Source organism: Hordeum vulgare, chromosome 6H (genome assembly GCF_904849725.1).
Source record: "Hordeum vulgare subsp. vulgare chromosome 6H, MorexV3_pseudomolecules_assembly, whole genome shotgun sequence".
Taxonomy (NCBI): domain Eukaryota; kingdom Viridiplantae; phylum Streptophyta; class Magnoliopsida; order Poales; family Poaceae; genus Hordeum; species Hordeum vulgare.
The window spans coordinates 328616351-328631041 of NC_058523.1; positions in this window are offsets into that span (position 1 = coordinate 328616351).

Here is a 14691-nt window from a genome sequence, read left to right on the forward strand (position 1 = left end):
TTGTGCTTCCTGGACGCTTATTCCGGATATCACCAAATCAAGATGGCCGTGGAAGATCAGGAGAAGACAGCTTTTATAACCCCCTTTGGGGCTTTTTGCTATGTGTCCATGCCATTCGGACTCAAGAGTGCAGGGGCGACTTATCAGCGCTGCATCCAAAATTGCCTCCGTGGCCAAATCGGACGCAACGTCCAGGCCTATGTTGATGACATTGTGGTTAAAACTCACATGAAGGAAACGCTACTGGGAGATCTCAAGGAAACTTTTGATAATCTGCGGGTATATCAGATGAAGCTTAATCTCACCAAGTGTGTCTTTGGTGTTCCTGCAGGGAAATTGTTGGGTTTTTTGGTGTCTGAGCGCGGCATTGAAGCTAACCCGGACAAGATCGAGGCGGTTACTTCCCTTGGGAAACCAGCGAATATTAATCAAATCCAACGGATGGCGGGTCGTATTGTGGCCTTAAGTCGCTTCATAAGTCGTCTGGGAGAAAAAGCTATTCCCCTTTATCAATTGCTTAGGAAATCTGACCATTTTGTTTGGACAAACGAAGCTAATGAAGCTTTCGAAGCCTTAAAACGGCAGCTGGTCAACCCGCCGGTCTTGGCCGCCCCGACTGAGAAAGAGCCCATGCTTTTATATATTGCAGCAAACTCCAAAGCGGTGAGTGTGGTGGTGGTCGTCGAAAGGAAGGAGGAAGGGAAGGGATATCCTATGCAGTACCCGGTGTATTTCATCAGCGAGGTGCTAACTCTTTCCAAGCAGCGATACCCACACTGGCAGAAGTTAGTTTATGGGGTCTTTATGGCAAGCCGAAAGTTCAAACATTATTTCCAAGAGCATCCCATCATGGTGGTTAGCTTCGCTCCCCTCGGGGACATCATCCAAAATCGGGAGGCGACAGGGCGAATCGCCAAGTGGGCGATCAAACTTGGGCCGCACCACGTGCGATACACCCCTCGCACGGCTATCAAGTCTCAGGCCTTGGTTGATTTCGTCAATGATTGGACCGAGTTATAGATCCCAGAAGACAGGCCAGACCTTACATACTAGACTATTTATTTTGACGGATCTAGACAGTTGGAAGGCTCGGGGGCTGGCGTGGTGCTGATATCGCCTCAAGGAGACAAATTCGGCTATGTCCTCCGACTCATGTTTCCATGTAACAACAATGCTACAGAATACAAAGCTTTGCTTCATGGTTTGCGATCGCCAAGGAGATGAACCTTATGCGGATCAGATGTTTTGGCGATTCTGGTTTGGTGGCTCAGCAAGTTTCAGGTACTTGGGATTCTCGGGACCCCTTGATGGCGGCTTACTGGAGGGCTGTGTCTGATGTCACGGGTCACTTCCATGGCTATCAGGTCGATCACATCGACCGACGCCTTAACGAAGCAGCTGATGCCCTTTCATGTCTCAGTTCCCAGCGTAAGCCGGTTCCCCCCGATGTTTTTCTAGATACTCTGCATAATCCTTCCGTAAGGTTGCCCTCGGAGGAGGAGTTGGAAATACCAGACCCTGAGTCTCAGTTCGTGGCGGCTCTCCATGTTACGCCGGATTGGTTTCTTCCGTATCTGGCCTATCTCGCCCGATGTGAGTTACCTACGGATGAAGTATTGGCTTGCCAAATCGTTCAGCGAAGCAAATCCATGGTGATCACCAATGGCGAATTATATAAATGAAGCACTTCCGGGGTTTTCCAAAGATGTGTTTCCTCCGAAGAAGGGTGCATAATTCTAAATGACATTCATTTTGGAGATTGTGGGCATCACGCCGAGTCACACTCCTTGGTTTAAAAAGCGTTCCATCATGGTTTCTTCTGGTTGACGGCCCATGCAGATGCAGACGAGATAGTTCGTCGATGTGATGGATGCCAGCGTTATGGACGACAGGCCCATGTGCCGGCTCAAGAACTAAGGATGATACCCATCACTTGGCCTTTCACGGTTTGGGGGTTAGACATGGTTGGCCCCTTTAAGATGTCGTCCAACAAGAAAACTCATCTGCTGGTGGCGGTTGATAAGTTCACCAAGTGGGTTGAAGCAGAACCTATTGGAGCTTGCGATGCGGAGACGGCAGTCAAATTCTTGAAAAAATTGATCTTCCGGTTCGGATATCCACACAGCATTATTACTGATAATGGCACTAATCTGTCTCAAGGAGCGATGCAGGAGTTTTGCCATCGTGAGCACATCCGGCTTGATGTTTCTGCGGTAGCTCACCCGCAATCTAATGGACAGGCGGAGCGGGCGAATCAGGAAGTTTTGCGAGGAATCAAACCCCGACTCATGGCTCCCTTGGAACGTACCCCGGGGTGTTGGGTTGAGGAGTTGCCTTCAGTACTATGGAGCATTCGGACCACCCCGAACCGTTCTACGGGTTTTACTCCTTTCTTTCTGGTATATGGAGCAGAAGCCATTCTTCCCACTGATATTAGGCATGACTCGCCCAGAGTCGCCGCTTATGTGGAACAGGACAACGAGTTGGCGCGTCAAGACTCTTTGGACGCCTTGGAGGAAGCACGCGAATTGGCTGCAGCCCGATCGGCCATTTATCAGCAGGACTTACGGCGTTATCACAGCCGTCGGGTCAAGAGCCGAACTTTTTAGGAGGGCGACTTAGTGCTTCGACTGATACAAGATCGTACTGGCATGCATAAGTTATCACCACCATGGGAAGGATCGTTCGCCGTCAGCAAAAACCTTCGCAGCGGGTCCTACTATCTGGTGGATCTATGGCCTGATCGGCCAACCACAGAGGCTGAGTCAACTCGCCCCTGGAACATGGCCCACTTGCGGCCTTATTACACTTGAGCTATTAGCTCTACATTTTGTAAGTTTTTCATTTCTTATAAAGCAATAAAATTAACGCCTCCCAGCTTAGGGGCTTTCCTGCTAATTCATCTTATTGAAAGGTATGGATCTTTATTTTTATTCATCAACAAGTCTCCCAAGCATGGACGCTATCCATACCAAAGAGCTTAAGTCGCCACGATGCGCTTATTACAAAACTGGGTATCGATAAGCCAAAGAGGATCGAAGTCGCCACAAGCGCGCGATTCAAACATAGGCGCCTTATATGATTCTGTGGATTAGGCCAACTTACTTGAGGGCAGTTTGTTCTCAAGTCGTTTTGTGGTAATAGCGTATACGCTTCTACAATCCTATGACGGTCTTTCCCTTAATCATAGGTCACTTGGGGGCTTCCTCTCACTAAGATCAGCCTTACTACCCATTTGGCCTGCGAAAAATTACCGCATTACAAATGGTTATACTGGACTGTGTGTTGGTCGAATCGCCATATGGACCCGTGAACTCTTGGCGAGTTACTCCGCTCGTGGACCCTGAACTCACCTTGGTTAAAACATGTCTGGTACCGTATAGCGCCTCACATAGAGAATAGAGAAACCATTGGTTCATTGAACCCGCTTCACTGAAGCTTGACTCGTGCCTGATCAGCCGGTCTAAATACTTGAGCTTTTGATACAAAAGTCTCCCTCGGGTAGCACTTGAGTTTATTTAACTCGTCCTATCCTGTCGCGACCTGATGAGCCAACGAAATTGCTATTTATTACCTTCCTGGCACTGCCACAAGGTCTTTCAGACTTTTTTCTGACTCACCTCAAATATCTTGGGTCGATTATTATTTATTATCATCCATTACTCACCGAGATGGTTTGATATATGTTTTCAAGCCTAACAGGTTGATGATCAAAATCAATCTAGCCATGGCGGGTCAAGCATCATAAAAACGCCTCGACGGCGGGTCAAGAATTTGAAAGCGCCTTAAGGGTGACATAAGAGTTTTTCAAGACATCACAGAAGCAGTTTGATCTCTAAAAAGACTTATTACATGGCTCTTATGGCCAAATCTATGAAGGTTTATTTTGCTCATGTCCTCGGATCAGCCTGCTGCGAGCTCTGGCCGACTTCAATTTGCAAGTCGCCCAGTACCCGGTTACACTTGGATAACGCGGCGAACTCATCTTCATCGTTCAACACTTATGAGAGATCCACCTCCAAGTCAAAAGGATTCTTGGGTCGACGCGGAGTTAAGATGGTCGTTACAAAGGTTGGCGGGTTAACTTTCTTGTTCTTGTTGTCATAGGCGGCTTGGTATTTTGATAAATCCAAGCTTGCAGCAAGCTGAGTCGCTGCCAAACGGGATTCTTTGACAACACGCTCGTAATCTTCTTCAGCAAATTCTGACCCGTCATCCTTGAGCTGGGGAAAGCCCGCCGCTACTTCTTCCGGGTTTATTTCTGGAGCATACGCCAAACACCGACTCAGCGTAGTCAGTGCTCCTTTTCGGGCGGCAGACCGAGTTAGCTCACCAATTTGAGGAGGAAGAGTAGATAAGAAGCCAAGCATCTTCTTTATTGATGTTATGGGTTCCTTGACACCCATCACTGCTTTCACGATCAGCACACTTCCGGTATACAGTTGCTCCGCCAACGTATAAATCGCCTTCAGCATCAAGACACAATCATTCTGAAGATTGGCGGCTCTCGGACATGTGTAAGAGGTAATGATGGTCAGTGATTTCTACAAGCTATTTATTTACAAAGTGCAAGGTCAGGGGTTGGTTTTTACTTTTTACCAAATAAGGCTTGCGCCATGTTGGAGATATGTTGCTTTAAGCCGGCCAGCTCTTGTTGCGCAGTATCCAATTTAGCTTCAGCTTTTTCTGCTCGCTTTATTAAGGCATCTTGATCAGCTTGAGCCTTTTTTAAGTCGGCTTTTAGCTTCTCCATCTCAGATAAGATCAGTTGACACTTCTCTTCTGATTTTGCCCGGGCGTCCTACTGATCGGTTAAATTTTTCTTCAAGTCGCCAAATGCTGATTCAGTTTGGGTAAGTGATTACTGTCGAAATATATAGTCAAGGGGCAACTCTCAAAATTATTGCAAGCAACATCCCTGACACTTGGGGGCTAATGTATAATTTTTTAGACAAATTATACAGTATCAAGACCCGGCTCATCTCTTTATACATGACCCGGCCCTTGGGGGTTACAGGTCGAAAGTTTTCTTCAATTATCAAGACCCGGCTCATCTTTTTACAGATGACCCGGCCCTTGGGGGTTACAGGTCGAAAGTTTTTCTTCAATTATCAAGACCCGGCTCATCTTTTTACAGATGACCCGGCCCTTGGGGGTTACAGGTCGAAATTTTTTCTTCAATTATCAAGACCCGGCTCATCTTTTTACAGATGACCTGGCCCTTGGGGGTTACAGGTCAAAAGTTTTTCTTCAATTATCAAGACCCGACTCATCTTTTTACAGATGACCCGGCCCTTGGGGTTACAGGTCGACAGATTCATTTTTACTATCCAGACCCGGCTCATCTTTTTACTGATGACCCGGCCCTTGGGGGTTAATGAGGATAATACAGTGTGCAATAAGATGTACCTCATGTTTGTTCTTCAGCATAAGAAGCAGACTTTTTTCCATCTCATAACTCGCCTCCAGGCGACTTGCAAAGCCAGAGCAAAGTTCTCTGAATTCAAGATTCTCATACTGGGAGAGCTTAGCCTTGGAAACTTCATGCTCAAAAGCAGGTTGAGCTGATGATGATACATGCTTCGATAAAACTGATGTGGCCGGCTTAGAGAAGCGAGTGCCGGTGATGACTACAACGTCTGGGTCTTCTGCTGTTTTCAATGGACTTCGCGGGTTAGGCGTTTCCATGGTTTCCTTGGGCGAGCTTGGGAGATCCACTTGATCTTCAGGTTTGTCTTGGTCCAGGTTATCCTGGATCGGCGCCGATTTTTCAATAGGCTCTGAAGCTGTAATAGGAGTTGACCCGCCAATTTTCCTTTTCTTCGCATGTGCCCTAAGAGGAGAAGAGGGTGTGCTTAAAGAAACAGACATTACCACCATCAGGACAAGGTAAATGTAATAAAACACTTACCCTGGGATGCGGATCATCGGTGGAAGTGCTGACATCACTGAGTCGCCGGATGAAGGAGGAGAACTCTGTAAAAATAACACTTCAAGATGTTAGCGAGTTATAAGCACGATCCAAAAGGAAATGAAGAGGTTCTATTAAAAGATACCTCATTTTGCCTTTCCTTGGTTCTTGTTGGTAACCCGGACACCAAGTTTCCAGAATAACTCCGAGTTTTCCGATTAGAGGCATGTTGCGCTTTCTTCAAAAGGAAATTTGGATCCAAACAAGCATTTGGGTGTGAGAAAGGAACTTTCCCACAAATTCGCCTGGCCGGCTTAGGTGGAGGAGAAGATGAGTTGGAGGAAACATAAATTACCTCTATGGAGTCTTCCTGGCTTTCATTTTCCTCATTCTACACAAGAGTTACAGAGGCGTAAATACAAAACTGTCAACAATGAATGGTGAGTTAAAAGAGGATGGATTTTTACCTCTGAAAGTACGTCGCCGACTTGGGATTCATCGGCGTCAGATGGCTGAGTGACGGCGGCTTTGCCTTTGCCCTTGGACTTCTTCTTCGGGGGCGGCCTGGCTTGCTTCATGGCCATCTTTTTTGGCCTCTTGGACCAGAATTTGTCACCTTTCTGAAACGGTATTTTTTATTTATAAGAGGTCTTAGCCCAAGTAAGACAGAAGGAATAAAAACAAGTGGCGGGTTAAGTTATTTACCTTCGGTGTCGGGTTGATCTTGCAGAACGGTTTAAGACCTATTTGACCGCACTTGGCTGCTGGCTCGCCGGTCAATTTTTTGATAATGGTTACAATATCATTTTCTATCAGTGCTGTGTGGAAGTAGCACTGAGGGTGATCCAGGGTACCATCAAAATCACACATTAAGCCGTCCCGGTGACTTAAAGGGAGAATACGCCATTCGACCCAGCAGCGGATTAAGTCAACCCCAGTAAGGTCGTTGTTTGTCAGATGTCTTAACTCGGACAGTACTGGGATAATGTATGACTCCTCTTATTCGGTGAGCTTGTCCGAGAGTTTGAAATTTGTTGGAAGGCGATCCTTCCTATAGCCAAGAAGCTTGTTCTCACCCTCAGGCGAAGTCTCCTGGCAGTAAAACCAAGACTCGCCCCAGCCTTTGGGATGGCTTGGCATGGCGAGTGACGGGAATGAACTATCCCTACGGCTTTGAACATTGACACCTCCAAGCTCCAAGCTAGGGCCATTGGAAAATTCTGTCTGGCAATTCAAATGAAAGAAGTACCAGAATAAAGGAACTGAGGGTTCCATCCGCAAGTAGGCCTCACAAAACACCTAGAACTGGCATAAATTGCTCATCGAGTTGGGTCCTAAGTCCTGAAGGCGGACATTCATAAAGGTCATGGCATTTTTGAGGAATTTTGATCCGGCCGGCTTAAAACCTCATTCAAGGTGTTCAACAAAAACAACAATCTCCCCTTCTTTCGGGTTGGGGATCTCCTCTCCTAACCCGGAGCGCCAACCGATAATCTCTTGAGGGTCCAGATTCCCCGTTTGCACATAGTTATTAAGGAGAGTATCGTCAACCTTGGTCGGGAGCCAATCACTTTTGAAAACAGTGCCCATGCTACAAAGGGACAAAATTATGGGTAAATTAACTCGCCAAATATCTATTGATCGGTGAAACAGATCATTTGACTCGCCAAAACAGTTTGCATGATAACTGAAAGAGTTTTTTGACTCGCTGATAAAGGTCCGGGTGAGGATACCAGGGCGACTTATGAAATTCTTCCTACTTAAAGGAGAGGCTTTTCAGAGCTTAAGTAGTGTTTGCCAAGATGGTGAAGTATGAAACTATAAACAGGTACCACGCGACAAGAAATAATACATGGATCTACCGGGCAAACAGAAATGAATGTGAAAAGGTTTGGATAAAATGGCCTGTGACTAGGGTGAAAACAGTGTGGTTGATCCGGTGAGAACCCTTTTTAAGTTTGCGATCAAGGCTAAACAACTGGGCATATGGACAATGTTGTTGTGTTCGCTATCGTCACCACCAACTAGCCGGGAACTACGAAGCTGTTCGTGATGTTCTAAAAGGAACAATGGACATGAACTTCGAAAAGCTTAGATCTGCCTACAATGGCGGGAGGCTGACCTGGTAAGTGCGGCTGGGGGTGTCCGAAGAGAGATTCGCGGCGAGCGTCGCGCGTTCGGAAGTTCCCGGACGACGGCGAAGATCTCGGACGGCCATAAAGATCTCGAAGCGGCGGCGAAGATCTCCGGTGGCGACGAAGTGCTCGGACGACGGTGAAGCCTTCGGGCGGTGACGAGGTTCTCGGGCGGCGATGGAGTGCTCGGGCGGCGACGGAACTCTCGGGTCGCGACGAGGCTATCGGTGCGACGGCGAGGAAGAAGAGGGTGACAAGATGGGTAGGTGGAAATGTGCCCTGTCCCTTCCTCCCGCCTATTTATCAGGTTGGGCGCTAGGATCGAGGCGCCATGAGCGGGAACTGCCAAAAAGATAAAAATTCGCCATGAGGGCGCCCCGAAATTTTCGGGATAGCGATACCGAAGGATCCGTTGGAGATTACGTCATCATCTCTTCTGGAATTAAAGGGATAAGAAGGCGCCGACGAGAAGTGGTTCGGCGACTTGATTTTTCCGCAACAGATGGCGGTTTAAATGCATGGTGCGCAAAAAGAGTGAGATGAATCGCCCATGACTGAGTAAGGATATTGGCGTGAAAAAAATTCAAGTCAATCTGGGGCCTAATATTGGGGATATTATATGTTGGGTAACCCGCCCTAGTTGGGTTGGGTCACCCAAGCTGGCGACTCATCTCCAAGTGGTTCCATCCTTGGTCCAGCAAGGCCGGGAGTCGTATGGCGGTTCAGGACCTTTGGGAGAAGTCCATAGTAGAGAAGATCTCCGAGTCTTGGAAAGATGACAATTTAGAGATCGGAAGAATCACGATTTGTGTAAAGGAAAGGACCCTTGTAAACCGTAAGGACTCCACCTGTATATGAAGGCGAGTCCCCGGGAAGGAGAGGGTAGGTTAGAAATCATCGAGTGCTAGGTCAGGCGAGTTACGCCCCCTTGTAATCAAAACATCATCAATACAAACTCCAAGCCGGACGTAGGCTTTTACCTCCTCACAAGGGGCCGAACCTGGGTAAATCTCTGTCTCGCTCCCACATAACCCCTTTGAGTCGCCACCAAGGTGCGATGACTCCAACACTAAGTCCTTTCACGAGGACATCTGCCGTGACAAAACCACGACAGATTGACAACCCCTTTATAGCGTTGTGTGCAAGTTTGTTTGTTTTTGCGCACGTACATTGCTTCATCGCCGGCCTCCTCGTCATCCTCCCCGACCGGCTTCCTCGAGCCTCGCTGAATCAGCCCCCCTGCACCGCAAGTGAGCCTCCGGGCTCCTCCCATCCCCCCTTCCCCCTCTCCGGCCGCCGCTACGGCCGCCGCCCCTTGGCTGCCGCGCTCACCACGCGCCCCGTCCCCGCTCACCTCCCCGCACGCGCCCGTGTTGCCCTGCCTCACTGCGACGCCTCCAGGGCCATGCCCCGTTCTAGCCGGCCCTCACCGCCGCCGGCCACCGCTACTGCCCCCCCCCCCCATGTCGCCTCACAGTTCCCCCCTCCTGCTCGTCAGTTGCATCTACTGGCCATGGCCTCGGCCATGGTCGGGCGGCCAAAGTGTGCGCATGTATTTTGTGTGGGTGTGGCCCTTGGCTAATGACAAGTGGGGCTACCCCCCCCCCCCCACACACACACACACTGTATGACACAGGGGGGCTAGGACCCCCCCCCCCCCTCTAAACTATGTAAAGAAAAGGAAAAAAAGAACTAAAATAATAATAATAATAATATATAAATGTTTTAACATAATAATAATAATAATAAGTAAATAAATAATTAGTTATATTAATTATTTAGTTAATTAATTAAATAGATAACTAAGTACTAATTAGACTAGTTAAAAATTGTGTTAATTAGTTCATAATGTGTTTTAGATCAAATAGAAAAATTAATTAAAAGTTGTTAATTAATTTTGTTAATTAATTAACCTAAACAGTATGACACGTGGGTCCCCCACTAAATTAACCTGATAAATTAATAATCAAACCTAATTAAAAATTGTGTCTGTGACACATGGGACCCACTCGTGAGTTGACTAGTTAACTCCTGATGTCAGCATAACATCATGCTGATGTCATAAATGCATTTAATTGAATTAAATAAATCTGTTTTTAATTCCTAAATATTAATCAAACTTTGAAAAATAATATAAAATAAATCGTAGCTTAGATGAAAAAAAATTCAACATGAAAGTTGATCAGCAGAACGAGACGAACCCGGATACGCCATCCGTTCGTGTGTCATGCGTCCCTAGCATAGCAAACGTGAAACTTTTCCATCATTTTCGTCCGACCGGAAGTAGCCAGAGACCCGTGAAATTTCATCTGATATTTTCCCGATCCGTCTATGACGGATGTTACTGCGTTAGCTCATGCCTAGACCTACATATTGTCATGTCATGCTTAGTGTTGCATCTTTGCTGTTATTTATTGTTTCTTCCCCCTCTTCTCACTGGTAGACCCCGAGACTAATTTTGTTGCCGGGTACGTCTACCCTCCCGACGACCACCCCTTTGTTGTAGAGCAACAAGGCAAGAAAACCCCCCTTGATCATCCCTATATCGCCTATGTCTTTCTTCCTCCTGCTTACATTAGAATTTTGCTACTATTGTAGTTAGCTCCTATATTTGATGCATAGCCTAATTTTGATGAACTGTTACTTTCAGTACCGTACTTTAAAACTGTTTAGTATAGGTGGAGCAGTCATCCCCTCTCACCCCTTAGTCCAGTTGCCCCGCTTTATTGTGGAGTCTCGATCCCTGATCGACGAGCCAAGAACCGACGCAACACTTACACCCCCCTTAGTTGTGAGGCGCTACAGAGGTACTATCGGGTACCGAGGGTGACACCTCACGAAGTAGTCAGGATGATATCTCTGTAGTACAGCTAGTCGATCGTGGTTATCGAGGGTGATTCCTCCTTCACCACTCCCGACGATGTCTCTGTCGTGCAACCCCTCAAGTGTGAGACCCTCGAGGGTGATTCCTCTAAGTCCACCTTGACGGTTACATCGTTGGGGATCCAACGAGGGTGATGCCTCAGATCCCCTTGATGTTACAACCACATAGTTACTTGACCATGTTACTGGGATCTTTGATGAATAGATGTTAGGCGGGTGGATTCCCGCGTGGATGTGTCGATGACTTAATTAAAATGACAATGAATTTGGGTATTTGATTTGGGTTGGTCGGAAGGCCTTATTACGCAATAACCGTCTGTGTGGGAAGAATTATGGGTACTCGACATCGTGGTATCAGCCGAATCTCTTCAGACGTCAGCAATAGAGTGGTGCGTGCCCGAGTGGTCCCGAGATGCATCACGCTTTAACTAAGGGGTGCTAGGACTAACATCGGCCGCCCTTGCATCGTGCAGGAGCCCAGGGGGCAAGTGGGCCCATGAACCCTTTGTGCTTAGGAGTTAGACCGGTAGGTTGGCCTCTCTCTTGAGCTTAGGTGGGGCTGCGACGTGTCGATATTCCGAGGTCGGGCATGACCTAGAAAAGTGTGTCCGGCCAGAGTGTTATCAAGCGTGACGGGGAATATGTTGTGCACCCCTGCAGGGAAAAATTATCTATTCGGATAGCTGTGTCCACGGTTACAGGATGACTTGGAGTTGTGCCCCGATCATATACAACTACAACTGTTACGTAACTGGATTTAGTTTCTCCTGGATTGCTTCCTCGCAGGGAGTCAAGGAAGGATCCCTGGGCGTGGCCTCTTATTAATATTGTTGCAACAATATGACTGTTCATTGTGTTACCCCTGCTCTACTCTCGTCTATTGCTGCAAGACCCCGTGAAGATGCTAGTCTTTGATAGGACTAGGCCTTCTCTCTCTATTCTTGCATTGCTGCAGTCAGTCCACATATAAAACCCCTTCTTTGATATTGTTGCATACCTAGCTTAGTTCTGATATAAGTCTTGCGAGTACTTTGTATGAGTACTCACCATTGCTTTGCTCCCCCTTTGCCCCTTGATCCATTGCTGCGACCAGATGATGGAGCCCAGGAGATGGAGTATCCCGCTGACGACAACTGCTACCCCGACGGTGCCTACTACTACGTGGAGGCCGCTGAAGACCAAGAGTAGTTAGGAGGTTCCCAGGCAGGAGGCCTCGCGTCGTTCAATCGTGTATATTTTGTGCTAGCCTTCTCTAAGGCACCCCATGTTTAATGTCTGTACTCAGATAGTTGTTGCTTCCGCTGACTCGTGTGTTTATCGAGCTTCCGTATTCTAGCCCTCGAGGCCCCTGGCTTGTAATATGAAGCTTGTATGTTTTATTTTTGTGTCTAGAGTTGTGTTGTGATATCTTCCCGTGAATCCTTGAGTTTGATCGTACGCATTTGCGTGTATGATTAGCGTACGATTAAATCGAGGGCGTCACACTTGGGTACACATCATTACTTAAAAAACTAAAGTGCAGGAAGTCTTCAAATGGTTTTCCTCAAGGTCCTCAACGAACCTCGACTTCAAGATCAAACACATCATGAGTGATAATGGGACAGAATTCAAGAATACTGGTCTTGATGATTATCTTGATGAACTTGGTATCACTCACGAATTGTCTGCTTCTTATACTCCTCAACAGAATGGTGTTGTTGAATGCAAGAACAAGACTCTGGTTGAAATGGCATGGACTATGCTTGAAGAATATCAGACTCCTCGTCGCTTATGGCCTGAGGCAATCAACAAAGCTTGCCACATCATCAACAGGGTATATCTTCACATATTCCTCAAGAAAACCTCATACGAACTCCTCACTGACAAGAAACCCAATGTAAGTTATTTCAAAGTCTTCGGTGCAAGATGTTGGATTAGAAATCCACACCATAGCTCAAAGTTTGCACCTAAAGCACATGAGGGTTTTATGCTTGGTTACGGAAAGGACTCACACACGTACAGAGTCTTCAACACCTATCACAACAAGGTTGTTGAAACTATAGATGTGCGGTTCGATGAAACTAATGGCTCGCAAAGAGAGCAACTGCCTCCCGTGCGAGATAAATTGACTGCTGAGGAAGCTATTAAGTACAAGGCTACTGAAATTCAAGCGGGTGCACGTGTGGAGAATGCTCCACGTCAAATTCCTCAGCCGAACCAAAGTCTTCAACCAACACATCCAAGGATTGCAAATGAAGTGCAAATTTACAAAAGCCTTGATGACATAAATGCGCCAGGTCCTCTCACTCGCTCAAAAGCTTCACATTTAGTTAAGTTTTGTGCGCATTCCTCTTTTTGTCTATCAGAGAACCCTCAAAAGTTGTTGAAGCCTTCATGGAACCTGAGTGGATTCAAGCCATGCAAGATGAACTTCGTCAGTTCAAGCTAAATGACGTATGGGAGCTCATCAAAAGACCTGATCCTCGCAAGCACAATATCATCGGCACCAAGTGGATCTACCGAACTAAACAAGATGAGGATGGTCAGGTTGTGAGGAACAAGGCACAACTTGTAGCCCAAGGCTACACACAGGTTGAAGGAATTGACTTTGATAGAACTTTTGCACCTGTTGCTAGACTTGAAGATATTCATATATTGCTTGCTTATGCTAACCGTCACAATATTACTCTATATCAAATGGATGTGAAAAGTGCATTCCTCAATGGTAAGCTTGAGGAAGAAGTATATGTTGCTCAACCCTCAGGTTTTGAAGACCCGAAGCATCCTGACAAAGTCTTCAGACTCAAAAAGGAATTCTATGGCCTCAAGCAAGCCCCTCGGGCGTGGTATGATACGTTGAAGGAATTCCTCATGAAGAAAGGCTTCAAACCCGGTTCGCTTGATCCTACTCTTTTCACAAAATCCTTTGATAAGAACTATTTCTGTGCCAAATATATGTCGACGACATTATCTTTGGTTGTACTGACAAACGTTAAAGTGATGAATTTGCATACATGATGGGTGAAGAATATCAAATGTCCATGATGGGGGAGCTAAAATTATTCTTAGGTCTACAAATTCGTCAACAACACAATGCCATCTTCATCTCTCAAGAGAAATACCTCAAGGATGTCCTAAAGAAATTCGGCATGAATGGATGGAAAGGCGTAAAGATTCCTGTGCCTACCAACGGTCACCTCTGCACTGACGAAAATGGTATAGAATTCGATCAGCAGGTATATCGCTCTATGATTGGCTCTTTATTGTACCTATGTGCATCTAGGCCAGACATTATGCTTAGTGTTTGCATATGTGCACGCTTCTAAGAAAAACCAAAGGAATCACACCTGAAGGTTGTGAAACATATTCTTCGATATCTAGCTCACACACCAGCGCTTGGATTATGGTACCCCAAGGGCTCAAATCTTCACCTTGCTGGATATTCTGATTCTGATTATGCTGGTGACCGAGTGGATCGCAAGTCCACGTCAAGCACATGGCATTTCCTTGGACGATCCTTAGTCTGCTGGTCCTCAAAGAAGCAGAACTGCGTATCATTCTCCACTACTGAAGTTGACTACATTGTTGCTGGATCTTGCTATGCTCAATTGCTATGGATGAAGCAAACCCTCAAGGACTATGGCATCAACATCAAGAATGTGCCCCTATACTATGACAATGAGAGTGCAATCAAGATCGCCTACAACCCAGTACAACACTCGAAGACCAAGCACATCCAAATTCGTCATCATTTTCTTCGTGATCATGTACTCAAGGGCAATA